This window comes from Lissotriton vulgaris, chromosome 8 (genome assembly GCF_964263255.1).
Source record: "Lissotriton vulgaris chromosome 8, aLisVul1.2, whole genome shotgun sequence".
Taxonomy (NCBI): domain Eukaryota; kingdom Metazoa; phylum Chordata; class Amphibia; order Caudata; family Salamandridae; genus Lissotriton; species Lissotriton vulgaris.
Genome location: NC_141696.1, coordinates 1530396522 through 1530414717, shown reverse-complemented (window position 1 = coordinate 1530414717; position 18196 = coordinate 1530396522). Strand labels below are relative to the sequence as shown.

General features: G+C 44.6%; 4 non-coding genes across 4 annotated transcripts; all 4 read left to right on the top strand.

Moving 5' to 3' along the window:
* The first annotated feature begins 3598 nt into the window (after positions 1-3598).
* Positions 3599-3671, top strand: TRNAF-GAA (transfer RNA phenylalanine (anticodon GAA)). Its single transcript has one exon. It is a non-coding gene; the product is annotated as a tRNA-Phe (tRNA).
* Positions 3672-6517: 2846 nt separating this feature from the next.
* Positions 6518-6590, top strand: TRNAF-GAA (transfer RNA phenylalanine (anticodon GAA)). The gene has a single exon. It is a non-coding gene; the product is annotated as a tRNA-Phe (tRNA).
* Positions 6591-7682: 1092 nt separating this feature from the next.
* Positions 7683-7755, top strand: TRNAF-GAA (transfer RNA phenylalanine (anticodon GAA)). The gene has a single exon. It is a non-coding gene; the product is annotated as a tRNA-Phe (tRNA).
* A 9144-nt stretch (positions 7756-16899) lies between these two features.
* Positions 16900-16972, top strand: TRNAF-GAA (transfer RNA phenylalanine (anticodon GAA)). Its single transcript has one exon. It is a non-coding gene; the product is annotated as a tRNA-Phe (tRNA).
* The last annotated feature ends 1224 nt before the right edge of the window (positions 16973-18196 follow it).

The window sequence follows — 18196 nt, the reverse complement described above, 5'->3', positions numbered from 1 at the left end:
AAACATATCTCTAACATATAAGGTCAAATATCCAGGTCATGCATCTATTTAGTTAAATGGTTCAAATCAAAGTATGAAGACTACAGCTAGCAGCAGGCCGAAATAGCTCAGCTGGGAGACCTTTAGACTGAATATCTAAAGGTCCCTGGTTCAATCCCGGTTTTCGGCAATGTTGAGAGGTTTCTTGTTTCTCACAAAGTAAGTCTTGTAATCAGCTGTAGTACTTTTTCTCTATCAACATTTTTATCAACTGATCTACAAAATGATCAATTCAACATAGACGTTGCTTTCTGTCCTCCTTTTAAACTTTCTTCCACCTATCTTGCCTTCAGGTTTGACTATGAATGTTTCCCATTTCGTCCTTTTTTGTAAAGTAAACTCTTGTCTGCATCACATTCCACTTCCCCTTGAACACAGATGTCAGTAGTCAGATGACATTGCTTACCTACTCATGCCAAATATATCTGGGTAATATAGTGCTAGTCCATTCAGAGTTAAAAAAACAACTACCTAACCTGGATCCCAAAAATGCTATTTACCCATTGCACCAGTTAACTGCGGAATGATACAGGACTCCTTAAAACATATCTCTACCATAAGAGGTTAAAAATCCAGGTCCTGCATCTATTTTGTTAAATGGTTTAAATTAAAGTATAAAGACCACAGATATAAGCAGGCCGAAATAGCTCAGTTGGGAGAGCATTAGACTGAAGATCTTAAGGTCCCTGGTTCAATCCCGGGTTTCGGCACAGTTGAGAGGTTCCTTGCTTTTAACAAAATAGGTATTGGAATCAGCTGTAGTACTTTTTTCTCTATCAACATTTTTATCAACTGATCTACAAAATTATTAATTCAACATATACTTTGCTTTCTGTCCTCCTTTTAAACTTTCTTCCACCTATCTTGCCTTCAGGTTTGACTATGAATGTTTCCCATTTCGTCCTTTTTTGTAAAGTAAACTCTTGTCTGCATCACATTCCACTTCCCATTGAACACAGATGTCAGTAGTCAGATGACATTGCTTACCTACTCATGCCAAATATATCTGGGTAATATAGTGCTAGTCCATTCAGAGTTAAAAAAAACAACTACCTAACCTGGATCCCAAAAATGCTATTTACCCATTGCACCAGTTAACTGCGGAATGATACAGGACTCCTTAAAACATATCTCTACCATATGAGGTTTAAAATCCAGGTCCTGCATCTATTTTGTTAAATGGTTCAAATTAAAGTATGAAGACCCCAGCTATCAGAAGGCTGAAATAGCTCAGTTGGGAGAGCGTTAGACAGAAGATCTAAAAGTCCCTGGTTCAATCCCGGGTTTCTGCACAGATGAGAGGTTTCTTGCTTCTAACAAAATAGGTCTTGGTATCAGCTGTAGTACTTTTTCTCTATTCATCAAATTTTTTCCAACTGATCTACAACACAATCAATGTAACATAGACTTTGCTTCATGTCCTCCTTCTAAACTTGCTTCCACCTCTCTTACCTTCAGGTTTGACAATGAATATTAACCATTTCATGCTTTTTTGTAAAGTAAACTCTTGTCTGCATTACCTTCCACTTCCCCTTGAACACAGATGCAGATGTCAGTAGTCAGATGACATTGCTTACCTACTCATGCCAAATACGTCTGGGTAATATAGTGCTAGTCCATTCGGATTTAAAAAAAGAAAATGACCTAACCTGGATCCCAAAAATATTATTTACCCATTGCACCAGTTAACTGCTGAATGATACAGGACTCCTTAAAACATATCTCTAACATATAAGGTCAAATATCCAGGTCATGCATCTATTTAGTTAAATGGTTCAAATCAAAGTATGAAGACTACAGCTAGCAGCAGGCCGAAATAGCTCAGTTGGGAGAGCGTTAGACTGAATATCTAAAGGTCCCTGGTTCAATCCTGGTTTTCGGCAATGTTGAGAGGTTTCTTGTTTCTCACAAAGTAAGTCTTGTAATCAGCTGTAGTACTTTTTCTCTATCAACATTTTTATCAACTGATCTACAAAATGATCAATTCAACATAGACGTTGCTTTCTGTCCTCCTTTTAAACTTTCTTCCACCTATCTTGCCTTCAGGTTTGACTATGAATGTTTCCCATTTCGTCCTTTTTTGTAAAGTAAACTCTTGTCTGCATCACATTCCACTTCCCCTTGAACACAGATGTCAGTAGTCAGATGCCATTGCTTACCTACTCATGCCAAATATATCTGGGTAATATAGTGCTAGTCCATTCAGAGTTAAAAAAACAACTACCTAACCTGGATCCCAAAAATGCTATTTATCCATGGCACCAGTTAACTGCGGAATGATACAGGACTCCTTAAAACATATCTCTACCATATGAGGTTAAAAATCCAGGTCCTGCATCTATTTTGTGAAATGGTTCAAATTAAAGTATGAAGACCCCAGCTATCAGAAGGCCGAAATAGCTCAGTTGTGAGAGCGTTAGACTGAAGATCCAAAGGTCCCTGGTTCAATCCTGGGTTGCGGCACAGTTGAGAGGTTCCTTGCTTCTAACAAAATAGGTCTTGGAATCAGCTGTAGTACTTTTTCTCTATTCATCAAAGTTGTCCAACTGATCTACAACACAATCAATTTAACATAGACTTTGCTTTATGTCCTCCTTCTAAACTTGCTTCCACCTCTCTTACCTTCAGGTTTGACAATGAATATTTCCCATTTCATGCTTTTTTGTAAAGTAAACTCTTGTCTGCATTACCTTCCACTTCCCCTTGAACACAGATGTCGGTAGTCAGATGGCATTGCTTACCTACTCATGCCAAATACGTCTGGGTAATATAGTGCTAGTCCATTCGGAGTTAAAAAAACAAAAGAAATGACCTAACCTGGATCCCAAAAATATTATTTACCCATTGCACCAGTTAATTGCGGAATGATACAGGACTCCTTAAAACATATCTCTACCATATGAGGTTAAAAATCCAGGTCCTGCATCTATTTTGTTAAATGGTTTAAATTAAAGTATGAAGACCACAGCTATAAGCAGGCCGAAATAGCTCAGTTGGTAGAGCGTTAGACTGAAGATCTAAAGGTCCCTGGTTCAATCCCGGTTTTTGGCACAGTTGAGAGGTTCCTTGCTTCTAACAAAATAGGTCTTGGAATCAGCTGTAGTACTTTTTTCTCTATCAACATTTTTATCAACTGATCTACAAAATGATCAATTCAACATAGACTTTGCTTTCTGTCCTCCTTTTAAACTTTCTTCCACCTATCTTGCCTTCAGGTTTGACTATGAATGTTTCCCATTTCGTCCTTTTTTGTAAAGTAAACTCTTGTCTGCATCACATTCCACTTCCCCTTGAACACAGATGTCAGTAGTCAGATGACATTGCTTACCTACTCATGCCAAATATATCTGGGTAATATAGTGCTAGTCCATTCAGAGTTAAAAAAACAACTACCTAACCTGGATCCCAAAAATGCTATTTACCCATTGTACCAGTTAACTGGGGAATGATACAGGACTCCTTAAAACATATCTCTACCATATGAGGTTAAAAATCCAGGTCCTGCATCTATTTTGTTAAATGGTTCAAATTAAAGTATGAAGACCCCACCTATCAGAAGGCCGAAATAGCTCAGTTGGGAGAGCGTTAGACTGAAGATCTAAAGGTCCCTGGTTCAATCCCAGGTTTCGGCACAGTTGAGAGGTTCCTTGCTTCTAACAAAATAGGTCTTGGAATCAGCTGTAGTACTTTTTCTCTATTCATCAAATTTTTTCCAACTGATCTACAACACAATCAATTTAACATAGACTTTGCTTTATGTCCTCCTTCTAAACTTGCTTCCACCTCTCTTACCTTCAGGTTTGACAATGAATATTTCCCATTTCATGCTTTCTTGTAAAGTAAACTCTTGTCTGCATTACCTTCCACTTCCCCTTGAACACAGATGTCAGTAGTCAGATGACATTGCTTACCTACTCATGCCAAATATATCTGGGTAATATAGTGCTAGTCCATTCAGAGTTAAAAAAACAACTACCTAACCTGGATCCCAAAAATGCTATTTACCCATTGCACCAGTTAATTGCGGAATGATACAGGACTCCTTAAAACATATCTCTACCATATGAGGTTAAAAATCCAGGTCCTGCATCTATTTTGTTAAATGGTTTAAATTAAAGTATGAAGACCACAAATATAAGCAGGCCGAAATAGCTCAGTTGGGAGAGCGTTAGACTGAAGATATAAAGGTCCCTGATTCAATCCCGGGTTTCGGCACAGTTGAGAGGTTCCTTGCTTCTAACGAAATAGGTCTTGGAATCAGCTGTAGTACTTTTTTCTCTATCAACATATTTATCAACTGATCTACAAAATTATCAATTCAACATAGACTTTGCTTTCTGTCCTCCTTTTAAACTTTCTTCCATCTATCTTGCCTTCAGGTTTGACTATGAATGTTTCCCATTTCGTCCTTTTTTGTAAAGTAAACTCTTGTCTGCATCACATTCCACTTCCCCTTGAACACCGATGTCAGTAGTCAGATGACATTGCTTACCTACTCATGCCAAATATATCTGGGTAATATATTGCTAGTCCATTCAGAGTTAAAAAAACAACTACCTAACCTGGATCCCAAAAATGCTATTTACCCATTGCACCAGTTAACTGCGGAATGATACAGGACTCCTTAAAACATATCTCTACCATATGAGGTTAAAAATCCAGTTCCTGCATCTATTTTGTTAAATGGTTCAAATTAAAGTATGAAGACCCCAGCTATCAGAAGGCTGAAATAGCTCAGTTGGGAGAGCGTTAGACTGAAGATCTAAAGGTCCCTGGTTCAATCCCGGGTTCAGGCACAGATGAGAGGTTCCTTGCTTCAAACAAAATAGGTCTTGCAATCAGCTGTAGTACTTTTTCTCTATTCATCAAATTTTTTCCAACTGATCTACAACACAATCAATTTAACATAGACTTTGCTTTATGTCCTCCTTCTAAACTTGCTTCCACCTCTCTTACCTTCAGGTTTGACAATGAATATTAACCATTTCATGCTTTTTTGTAAAGTAAACTCTTGTCTGCATTACCTTCCACTTCCCCTTGAACACAGATGCAGATGTCAGTAGTCAGATGACATTGCTTACCTACTCATGCCAAATACGTCTGGGTAATATAGTGATAGTCCATTCAGAGTTAAAAAAAAAATGGCCTAACCTGGATCCCAAAAATATTATTTACCCATTGCACCAGTTAACTGCTGAATGATACAGGACTCCTTAAAACGTATCTCTAACATATAAGGTCAAATATCCAGGTCATGCATCTATTTAGTTAAATGGTTAAAATCAAAGTATGAAGACTACACCTAGCAGCAAGCCGAAATAGCTCAGTTGGGAGAGCGTTAGACTGAATATCTAAAGGTCCCTGGTTCAATCCCGGTTTACGGCAATGTTGAGAGGTTTCTTGTTTCTCACAAAGTAAGTCTTGTAATCAGCTGTAGTACTTTTTTCTCTATCAACATTTTTATCAACTGATCTACAAAATGATCAATTCAACATAGACGTTGCTTTCTGTCCTCCTTTTAAACTTTCTTCCACCTATCTTGCCTTCAGGTTTGACTATGAATGTTTCCCATTTCGTCCTTTTTTGTAAAGTAAACTCTTGTCTGCATCACATTCCACTTCCCCTTGAACACAGATGTCAGTAGTCAGATGACATTGCTTACCTACTCATGCCAAATATATCTGGGTAATATATTGCTAGTCCATTCAGAGTTAAAAAAACAACTACCTAACCTGGATCCCAAAAATGCTATTTACCCATTGCACCAGTTAACTGCGGAATGATACAGGACTCCTTAAAACATATCTCTACCATATGAGGTTAAAAATCCAGTTCCTGCATCTATTTTGTTAAATGGTTCAAATTAAAGTATGAAGACCCCAGCTATCAGAAGGCTGAAATAGCTCAGTTGGGAGAGCGTTAGACTGAAGATCTAAAGGTCCCTGTTTCAATCCCGGGTTTCGGCACAGTTGAGAGGTTCCTTTCTTCTAACAAAATAGGTCTTGGAATCAGCTGTAGCACTTTTTCTCTATTCATCAAAGTTTTCCAACTGATCTACAACACAATCAATTTAACATAGACTTTACTTTATGTCCTCCTTCTAAACTTGCTTCCACCTCTCTTACCTTCAGGTTTGACAATGAATATTTCCCATTTCATGCTTTTTTGTAAAGTAAACTCTTGTCTGCATTACCTTCCACTTCCCCTTGAACACAGATGTCAGTAGTCAGATGACATTGCTTACCTACTCATGCCAAATACGTCTGGGTAATATAGTGCTAGTCCATTCGGAGTTAAAAAAAAATAAATGACCTAACCTGGATCCCAAAAATATTATTTACCCATTGCACCAGTTAATTGCGGAATGATACAGGACTCCCTAAAACATATCTCTACCATATGAGGTTAAAAATCCAGGTCCTGCATCTATTTTGTTAAATGGTTCAAATTAAAGTATGAAGACCCCAGCCATCAGAAGGCCGAAATAGCTCAGTTGGGAGAGCGTTAGACTGAAGATCTAAAGGTCCCTGGTTCAATCCCGGGTTTCGGCACAGTTGAGAGGTTCCTTGCTTCTAACAAAATAGGTCTTGGAATCAGCTGTAGTACTTTTTCTCTATTCATCGAATTTTTTCCAACTGATCTACAACACAATCAATTTAACATAGACTTTGCTTTATGTCCTCCTTCTAAACTTGCTTCCACCTCTCTTACCTTCAGGTTTGACAATGAATATTTCCGATTCCATGATTTTTGTAAAGTAAACTCTTGTCTGCATTACCTTCCACTTCCCCTTGAACACAGATGTCAGTAGTCAGATGACATTGCTTACCTACTCATGCCAAATACGTCTGGGTAATATAGTGCTAGTCCTTTCGGAGTTAAAAAAAAAAAATTACCTAACCTGGATCCCAAAAATATTATTTACCCATTGCACCAGTTAATTGCGGAATGATGCAGGACTCCTTAAAACATATCTCTACCTTATGAGGTTAAAAATCCAGGTCCTGCATCTATTTTGTTAAATGGTTTAAATTAAAGTATGAAGACCACAGCTATAAGCAGGCTGAAATATCTCAGTTGGGAGAGCGTTAGACTGAAGATTTAAAGGTCCCTGGTTTAATCCCAGGTTTCGGCACAGTTGAGAGATTCCTTGCTTCTAACAAAATAGGTCTTGGAATCAGCTGTAGTACTTTTTTCTCTATCAACATTTTTATCAACTGATCTACAAAATGATCAATTCAACATAGACTTTGCTTTCTGTCCTCCTTTTAAAGTTTCTTCCACCTATCTTGCCTTCAGGTTTGACTATGAATGTTTCCCATTTCGTCCTTTTTTGTAAAGTAAACTCTTGTCTGCATCACATTCCACTTCCCCTTGAACACAGATGTCAGTAGTCAGATGACATTGCTTACCTACTCATGCCAAATATATCTGGGTAATATAGTGCTAGTCCATTCAGAGTTAAAAAAACAACTACCTAACCTGGATCCCAAAAATGCTATTTACCCATTGCACCAGTTAACTGGGGAATGATACAGGACTCCTTAAGACATATCTCTACCATATGAGGTTAAAAATCCAGGTCCTGCATCTATTTTGTTAAATGGTTCAAATTAAAGTATGAAGACTCCAGCCATCAGAAGGCCGAAATAGCTCAGTTGGGAGAGCGTTAGACTGAAGATCTAAAGGTCCCTGGTTCAATCCCGGGTTTCGGCACAGTTGAGAGGTTCCTTGCTTCTAACAAAATAGGTCTTGGAATCAGCTGTAGTACTTTTTCTCTATTCATCGAATTTTTTCCAACTGATCTACAACACAATCAATTTAACATAGACTTTGCTTTATGTCCTACTTCTAAACTTGCTTCCACCTCTCTTACCTTCAGGTTTGACAATGAATATTTCCCATTTCATGCTTTTTTGTAAAGTAAACTCTTGTCTGCATTACCTTCCACTTCCCCTTGAACACAGATGTCAGTAGTCAGATGACATTGCTTACCTACTCATGCCAAATACGTCTGGGTAATATAGTGCTAGTCCATTCGGAGTTAAAAAAAAAATGACCTAACCTGGATCCCAAAAATATTATTTACCCATTGCACCAGTTAACTGCTGAATGATACAGGACTCCTTAAAACATATCTCTAACATATAAGGTCAAATATCCAGGTCATGCATCTATTTAGTTAAATGGTTCAAATCAAAGTATGAAGACTACAGCTAGCAGCAGGCCAAAATAGCTCAGTTGGGAGAGCGTTAGACTGAAGATCTAAAGGTCCCTGGTTCAATCCCGGGTTTCGGCACAGTTGAGAGGTTCCTTGCTTCTGAGAAAATAGTTCTTGGAATCAGCTGTAGTACTTTTTTCTCTATCAACATTTTTATCAACTGATCTACAACACAATCAATTTAACATAGACTTTGCTTTATGTCCTCCTTCTAAACTTGCTTCCACCTCTCTTACCTTCAGGTTTGACAATGAATATTTCCGATTCCATGATTTTTGTAAAGTAAACTCTTGTCTGCATTACCTTCCACTTCCCCTTGAACACAGATGTCAGTAGTCAGATGACATCGCTTACCTACTCATGCCAAATACGTCTGGGTAATATAGTGCTAGTCCTTTCGGAGTTAAAAAAAAACAAACTTACCTAACCTGGATCCCAAAAATATTATTTACCCATTGCACCAGTTAATTGCGGAATGATGCAGGACTCCTTAAAACATATCTCTACCTTATGAGGTTAAAAATCCAGGTCCTGCATCTATTTTGTTAAATGGTTTAAATTAAAGTATGAAGACCACAGCTATAAGCAGGCTGAAATATCTCAGTTGGGAGAGCGTTAGACTGAAGATCTAAAGGTCCCTGGTTTAATCCCGGGTTTCGGCACAGTTGAGAGATTCCTTGCTTCTAACAAAATAGGTCTTGGAATCAGCTGTAGTACTTTTTTCTCTTTTAACATTTTTATCAACTGATCTACAAAATGATCAATTCAACATAGACTTTGCTTTCTGTCCTCCTTTTAAAGTTTCTTCCACCTATCTTGCCTTCAGGTTTGACTATGAATGTTTCCCATTTCGTCCTTTTTTGTAAAGTAAACTCTTGTCTGCATCACATTCCACTTCCCCTTGAACACAGATGTCAGTAGTCAGATGACATTGCTTACCTACTCATGCCAAATATATCTGGGTAATATAGTGCTAGTCCATTCAGAGTTAAAAAAACAACTACCTAACCTGGATCCCAAAAATGCTATTTACCCATTGCACCAGTTAACTGGGGAATGATACAGGACTCCTTAAGACATATCTCTACCATATGAGGTTAAAAATCCAGGTCCTGCATCTATTTTGTTAAATGGTTTAAATTAAAGTATGAAGACCACAGATATAAGCAGGCCAAAATAGCTCAGTTGGGAAAGCGTTAGACTGAAGATCTAAAGGTCCCTGGTTCAATCCCGGGTTTCGGCACAGTTGAGAGGTTCCTTGCTTCTAACAAAATAGGTCTTGGAATCAGCTGTAGTACTTTTTTCTCTATCAACATTTTTATCAACTGATCTACAAAATGATCAATTCAGCATAGACTTTGCTTTCTGTCCACCTTTTAAACTTTCTTCCACCTATCTTGCCTTCAGGTTTGACTATGAATGTTTCCCATTTCGTCCTTTTTTGTAAAGTAAACTCTTGTCTGCATCACATTCCACTTCCCCTTGAACACAGATGTCAGTAGTCAGATGACATTGCTTACCTACTCATGCCAAATATATCTGGGTAATATAGTGATAGTCCATTCAGAGTTAAAAAAACAACTACCTAACCTGGATCCCAAAAATGCTATTTACCCATTGCACCAGGTAACTGCGGAATGATACAGGACTCCTGGAAAGGGGCGACCACTCGGTCCCCCCGAACGTATGGCGGAGTACCTCGATCCCCCCGGGAAGCCATTTTTTGGCGGGAGGCGCGTCTCGGCTGGTATGCCCGTAGCGGCGTAGCCGGGGCGCGCCTTTTCCCGCCCTAGAGTGGGCTGGCCTAGACACCGACGCAGCCAGCCACGCCCTCGGGACAGGCAGGGGCGGGTTTACGCCCACCCTGAAGACGGATAAAAAGGGATCCAAGATCAGAAGACGTCCTCTTGTTCTTGTGCTCCGAAGCTGCACCTCCTCGCTACACGTGAGCTCGGGACAGAACGAAGAGCCAATTTTGAGCGTTTTGATCTTTTTCTTTGTCTTCTAGATACTTCGTCGGAGAGATGCCCAAGAAAGGCGCAAAGAGAATGACGACCGATCAGATGGTGCGGGCCCTTTTCAAAGAGATGTCCGACATAAAGAAACGGTTGGCGGAGCGAGATGGGGAGGAGGGTTCGGGCCCTTCGCCGGCTGGAGGGAGACCTAAGAGGCCGAGAAGGGTTCCAGCCGGTGGAGACGTCCCGGTTCCCTCTGCCCCGCTCGAGGCGCCGACCCCAGTACCGATGGAGGGGAATCCAATCCCCGTTGTCGTCACCCCGACATCCAATGAAGATATGCCCCCCGAGCTGGCGGCACAGCTAGCAGCATGGTTGGGGGATAGTAGTGAGGGCGCCACGGCTGCCGAGGCACAGGCGCTGATAAAAGGGCTGCGTGAGAGGAGAGATGCAGCTAAAGTGACCGCGCCGTTGGCAGGGATAGACAAGCCGCAAGCGGCGGAAGCAGCGTCCGGTTCAGGTAAGCGGCCATTGCCGATCGCAAGGGACGAGTCAGCACCCTCTCGTAGAGAGAGATTGGGACAACATGTGCCTTTAGCAATAAAGGAAAAGATCTGGGCGGGGGAGTATGTGAATATTTTCTCCTTGCTTGTTGATCATTATGAGGTGGAGCATGTTAAGAGTCAGAAAGACCTAATGCATCCGGGTGTTTGGCGCGCAAAAATGGCCGCCTTTAAGGTAAATGAGAATATTGGCAACTGGGGCAATGCGTGGGCTATTCTTACATCGATTTTGGGGGAACGTAGGCCCGAGTTGCTTCCTGAGTTTCCCATTTATCAGTCACGAATTATGAGTTACTCGACAGCGTATCAGGGTAACCATTGGTTCTGTTATGACAACTTGTTTAGGAAAGAAAAGGAACATAACAAAGGTTTAACGTGGGATTGTTACGATTCTGTGACATGGGACAAAATGAAAGAGTCAGGAATGTTGAAAATGCCGTTAGTAGGGAGCAATGTTGTTGATTACTCCCGCCAAAATGTGGGGACGCCCTTTCGGTCAGGTACGAGCACCGACGATTACCCGAGACCTGCCGGCAACACGGGGAAAAGGGGTTTCTGCTTCAATTTCAACAAGGGAAAATGTACCAGGCCTCCGGGATCGTGTAAATTCAAACACGAATGCAGCAACTGCGGGTCGTCCCATCCTGAGTCCTTGTGTAGAGCCAAAACGAGTGAGAATGGGGGTAAGGGAGGCGCCAAACAAGCCTAATTTAGGCCGAGGGGCGCCTTTACCGACCCCGATTGATACTTTGGCGATGACTCCTTGGCTCAGCGAGTACCCAGATCGTATCTCTGCTGGGGTGCTGCGGAACGGTTTTTCATATGGTTTCCGCATCCCGGTGGGGGACTTTCAGGGTACCGGGACGTGCAGAAATCAACTTTCCGTCTTGCATCATACATCTGTAGTACAGGATAAGATCCAGAAGGAGGTTAGCAAGGGAAGGGTCGCCGGGCCGTTTATTGTACCCCCGGTACCGTATTTTATCTGTTCTCCGTTAGGGGTGGTCCCCAAGAAGGACCCAGGTGAGTTTCGACTAATCCATAATCTGTCAGCCCCACGGGGTATTTCGGTAAACGATGCAATTGATCCAGAAGTATGTTCGGTGCGGTACGCATCATTTGATGAGGCAGTAGCCATTTTGAATCGCCTGGGGCCCGGGACGTTGATGGCAAAATCAGATATCGAGTCAGCTTTCCGGTTGCTCCCGGTACACCCTGATGACCAGCGTTTTCTGGGATTCATGTTTCAGGGATCATATTACATGGATAGATGTATGCCAATGGGATGCTCTATATCGTGTGCATACTTTGAAAAGTTTAGCACTTTTTTGCAATGGGTGTTCACAAAGAAATCGGGTTTCCGAAATGTGATGCATTACCTTGATGACTTTCTGTTTCTTGGACCCGCCGGAAATCCCGAATGTGCCCAGGCCTTGGCTGAATTCTGTGTGTTGATGGGTCAATTTGGCGTGCCATTGGCACCAGGTAAAACTGTGGGTCCCACGACTTGCCTCGAGTTTTTGGGGATCGAGTTGGACTCTAGTGAGGGCTGTTTCCGTCTACCAGCTAGCAAGGTGTCGAAATTCAGGGCAGCCCTGCAAGTATGTTTAAAAGCATCTAAGGTTACACTGCATCAGTTGCAGCAATTGGTGGGGAAGTTGAACTTTGCCTTGAGGGTGACCCCAATGGCTCGCCCTTTTTCCCGTTCAATTGCCCAAGCGATGGTTGGCCTAAAGGAGGGTCATCATCGCACGAGGTTATCGGCCGAGGTCCGCCAGGACATGCGTATTTGGTTAGCATTTTTGGCGGACTTCAATGGTCGAGTCGTCTGGAACAAACCAGCCGTGTCCTCTGAAGAGCTTGGTCTATGGACAGATTCAGCGGGAAGCATAGGTTTTGGCGCCATCTTCGGCACAAAATGGTCTGCACAAAGGTGGCCCCCATGGTGGCATGAGGAGGGGCTGACGAGTAATATTGCTTTCCTTGAACTGTTTCCCATTCTGGTGGCCCTGAGAACCTGGCCCGAAGGGTTCAAAGATCATTCTGTCGTGTTCTGGTCTGACAATATGACCGTTGTAGAATGCATCAATAGTCAGGCGGCCCGTTGTAAATTAATTTTGAGGCTGCTCAAAGAAATTGTCTTACTGTGTATGCAACTGAACGTGATATTCAGAGCAAAACATGTCCCAGGGGTGATGAATCAGGCTGCTGATGCACTATCTCGTTTTCACATGCAGGCTTTCTCGGGTTTCCTTCCCTCAGCGGACCCAGAGCCGGCACCCTTCCCCGAAGCTCTCTGGTCTCTCGGTGCCCCGAACTTCGTCACCTCGTGGGAGAGAGTCTAGCACCCAGGACGAGGAAGGCATATGAAGGGGCGTTTCGGGCCTATTTAGCCTTTTTGGGGACTGAGAGAGGGGGACTTTGGGGTCAGGAGGAGTGGGTGGTACATTTTCTGATGTTCTTACGTAGGGCTGGGAAGTCGGTGGCTACGGCCCAAAGGCATCGTGCCGCCATTTCCTTTGTTGCCAGGGCCCATAACATCCAGGACCCGACGGCGTCTTTTGTAGTACAGAAGGCGCTGCGTGGGTGGCAACGCCTGGAGGGTCGCAGAGTAGATGAGAGACGACCGATAGGTCTGGATAGGTTGTCCCAGTTGATGGCCACACTCCCTACCACATGTTCGTCTCCTTTCGAGGCGTGTTTGTTCCGGGCTGCATTTACGCTGGCATTTCACGGGGCAATGAGGATAAGTGAGCTGGTTGCAAGGAACAAACGGGATGTGGTGGGGGGTTTGTGCCGGGAACACGTTCAGATAAGGGGTGAAACGATGATTGTCTCCTTTGCCAGGTCCAAGACCGACCAAGATGGGATGGGAGACTGCACGATCATTCGAAGGATCCCCGGGTCCTCCATGTGTCCGGTACGGTGTTTAGAGGATTATCTAGCACGAAGGGTGGCATCATGGGGGGGGACATTGTTGAGACACGCAGACGCCACCCCACTGACGAAGTTTCAGTTTCAGCGGGTGCTTGCAATGTCCATTACCGCAGCGGGCTAGGACCCGGGCGAATTCGGGACCCATTCCTTTCGAATTGGGGCTGCCACCGAAGCTACAGCCAGGGGTCTTAATGTTGAACAAGTGAAACGAGTGGGGCGGTGGTCCTCCAGTTGTTATAAGAGATATGTGCGATTGCACATGTTGTGAAGCTGTAATAATGTACTCACGCTTCTTGTCTTTTGTTTGGTTTTCAGTTGCGCAAGCCTACGAGGCGAGGCGGACTATGCAGTCGACCCAACACCAGGCCAGCGGTCAGACGTCACCGGCTGTGAGACAGGAGGTGTGGGTCGTGGGCCACTCATACGTGAGGCGTGCCGCAGACGTATTCGAAGCAGGTGACATGATTCACGTACCTGGGGAATACGGGTACAGAGTGTCCTTCTACGGAAGAGGCGGTCTCTGTATTGACCAGTTTCAAACATTCTTTGAGGGTTTGTTAGGGCGGACGAGGTCACCGCCGTCTGTAGTCATAGTACATTTAGGGGGCAATGATTTGGTCACCATCGGTAGACGACTTCTCCTAGAGGCAGTGCTTTCCACGGTAAGTTGGTTAGCAAGGAGAGTTCCGGGGTGCATAATCGCGTGGTCTCATTTGATCCCACGTAAAGTGTGGCGGGGGGCTGTCTCGATTCCTGCTTTGAATCATTCTGTTAGAAAACTTAATAACAAAGTGAGTAGGTTGTTCCGTTCCAAGACACTGCATTCTATCTCGCATAGTTGTATTAACGATGACAGTATGTTTTTGGGGGATGGTGTGCATTTGTCACGGGTGGGGAATGAGTTACTCATAGGAGACTTCTTGGCTTGGTTAAAAACATTGAAACATGACCTTTAGGTAGGAGTTTTGTGGGGGGTCCGGATAGCCGGTCAACTATCCGGACCTGTGGCGGTAAGGTCATGATCGGTGAGCACTAATTGGTAGATCCCTATGAGTGGGCGTCACCCAACACGGATGGGAGCGCTCGGGAGAGGTGGCCATTGGCCCCTCAATGGGGAGGCGGTCCCGTCTAAGGATGGGTCGCCGGAAGTAAAGGAAAGGCGGTCAAGGCCCCTTCCTTTGTAGGAGGGGTTACAGCCCCCTCCTGGTGAATTTCCCGGGGCCAGTGACATCTGCGACGGCAGATGCTGTAAGTTGTGTGGGGTGGGGGGAGGTCCACGATACCTTCTAGATACCTCACACGAGTTTTCGAACGACCTTTAAATGGCGTCGAGTTCTTAAGTGCCCCCGTCAAGTCAAGGGAAATTGTTAGTAGTTGCACTTGAGGTAAGCCTCTGTGCTGTCGCCCCTCCCAAGGGGGAGGGGTAAGTCTGGTTAGGGATCTTGACACCGGTTATGACCTTGCCGTTGGCCCTTAAACGTTAGGATGTACAATTTCAGTCATTTTGGAGAATGTTTTGTAGGATGCTAGTTCGGCTAGGAGAACCTCTGTATTAGAGAATATGTTAAGGTTAGCCAAACATCGCAATGTGGTAATGAAATTGTACATAACATGAAACGTTTAATGTTTTTTATTTGTTTTAATAAATACGGCCGGGAGGGTCACTCCCTCCCACTTCCAAAAACTCAAGAACTGTTTCCGGTTTCCCTCCTTCCGGGTATTGTGTTGAGAGGGGGTGGCGGGTATCTCAGCCATATGGAAAGGGGCGACCACTCGGTCCCCCCGAACGTATGGCGGAGTACCTCGATCCCCCCGGGAAGCCATTTTTTGGCGGGAGGCGCGTCTCGGCTGGTATGCCCGTAGCGGCGTAGCCGGGGCGCGCCTTTTCCCGCCCTAGAGTGGGCTGGCCTAGACACCGACGCAGCCAGCCACGCCCTCGGGACAGGCAGGGGCGGGTTTACGCCCGCCCTGAAGACGGATAAAAAGGGATCCAAGATCAGAAGACGTCCTCTTGTTCTTGTGCTCCGAAGCTGCACCTCCTCGCTACACGTGAGCTCGGGACAGAACGAAGAGCCAATTTTGACCCACCCACCAGCCCCTGAGGACAGCAAGTTGTTTTGTAATAAAGAGGATCTATGATTATGTTTTGCTGTTTTCGTTTACAGGTTGTGATGGTATCATGTTTAGGATTGACCATAATGAAGAATAGTGTATGTTGTGAAGGTTTTTTCAATAAAATGATTCGATATAGTGTTGAAAATTTTAAGCATGCCTTTCGGTCGTAGCGACCAATGTTTTGTATGTTTGAGTAGCATTGTCGTATTTATTTTTGGTAGGCGGTAAGGTCATGATCGGTGAGCACTAATTGGTAGATCCCTATGAGTGGGCGTCACCCAACACGGATGGGAGCGCTCGGGAGAGGTGGCCATTGGCCCCTCAATGGGGAGGCGGTCCCGTCTAAGGATGGGTCGCCGGAAGTAAAGGAAAGGCGGTCAAGGCCCCTTCCTTTGTAGGAGGGGTTACAGCCCCCTCCTGGTGAATTTCCCGGGGCCAGTGACATCTGCGACGGCAGATGCTGTAAGTTGTGTGGGGTGGGGGGAGGTCCACGATACCTTCTAGATACCTCACACGAGTTTTCGAACGACCTTTAAATGGCGTCGAGTTCTTAAGTGCCCCCGTCAAGTCAAGGGAAATTGTTAGTAGTTGCACTTGAGGTAAGCCTCTGTGCTGTCGCCCCTCCCAAGGGGGAGGGGTAAGTCTGGTTAGGGATCTTGACACCGGTTATGACCTTGCCGTTGGCCCTTAAACGTTAGGATGTACAATTTCAGTCATTTTGGAGAATGTTTTGTAGGATGCTAGTTCGGCTAGGAGAACCTCTGTATTAGAGAATATGTTAAGGTTAGCCAAACATCGCAATGTGGTAATGAAATTGTACATAACATGAAACGTTTAATGTTTTTTATTTGTTTTAATAAATACGGCCGGGAGGGTCACTCCCTCCCACTTCCAAAAACTCAAGAACTGTTTCCGGTTTCCCTCCTTCCGGGTATTGTGTTGAGAGGGGGTGGCGGGTATCTCAGCCATATTAAAACATATCTCTACCATATGAGGTTAAAAATCCAGGTCCTGCATCTATTTCGTTAAATGGTTCAAATTAAAGTATGAAGACCCCAGCTATCAGAAGGCCGAAATAGCTCAGTTGGGAGAGCGTTAGACTGAAGATCTAAAGGTCCCTGGTTCAATCCCGGGTTTCGGCACAGATGAGAGGTTCCTTGCTTCTAACAGAATAGGTCTTGGAATCAGCTGTAGTACTTTTTCTCTGTTCATCAAATTTTTTCCAACTGATCTACAACACAATCAATTTAACACGGGTTGCTCACCTGTTTTCATTTGCTAAAGGATTGTTGGACTGCAAGCAGGGCGGATTTGCTCTTCCTTCAGCCTTCCTTCTCCACTCCATCGCGGGTCCCGCATCGCCTGCGGATTCACTGGACTGCGCTGTTTGAATTGCGCTGTGGACAACTGCTGGAAGTGAGACACGAACTACTCTGGTTCATCTTCTGGGGCGGTGGTGTGTGCAGGGCTGCGAGCGAGGGCAGGCGCAGGACTTCAAGTCCCAGGAGCACCTGACCCTCGGCATTTCCATCAGCTGACACGCTCTCCCTGCTGGCTCCTCCCCCGCCTCAGCGCTGCTAAAACCTGTGTGCCAGAGACTCTCGCTGGATTGCTCACCTGTTTTCATTTGCTAAAGGATTGTTGGACTGCGAGCACGGCGGATTTGCTCTTCCTTCAGCCTTCCTTCTCCACTCCTCGCGGAACCCGCTTCGCGGGTCCCGCATCGCCTGCGGATTCACTGGACTGCGCTGTTTGAATTGCGCTGTGGACAACTGCTGGAAGTGAGACACAAACTACTCTGGTTCATCTTCTGGGGCGGTGGTGTGTGCAGGGCTGCGAGCGAGGGCAGGCGCAGGACTTCAAGTCCCAGGAGCGCCTGACCCTCGGCATTTCCATCAGCTGACACGCTCTCCCTGCTGGCTCCTCCCCCGCCTCAGCGCTGCTAAAACTTGTGTGCCAGAGACTCTCGCTGGATTGCTCACCTGTTTTCATTTGCTAAAGGATTGTTGGACTGCGAGCACAGCGGATTTGCTCGTCCTTCAGCCTTCCTTCTCCACTCCTCGCGGAACCCGCTTCGCGGGTCCCGCATCGCCTGCGGATTCACTGGACTGCGCTGTTTGAATTGCGCTGTGGACAACTGCTGGAAGTGAGACACGAACTACTCTGGTTCATCTTCTGGGGCGGTGGTGTGTGCAGGGCTGCGAGCGAGGGCAGGCGCAGGACTTCAAGTCCCAGGAGCGCCTGACCCTCGGCATTTCCATCAGCTGACACGCTCTCCCTGCTGGCTCCTCCCCACCTCAGCGCTGCTAAAACCTGTGTGCCAGAGACTCTCGCTGGATTGCTCACCTGTTTTCATTTGCTAAAGG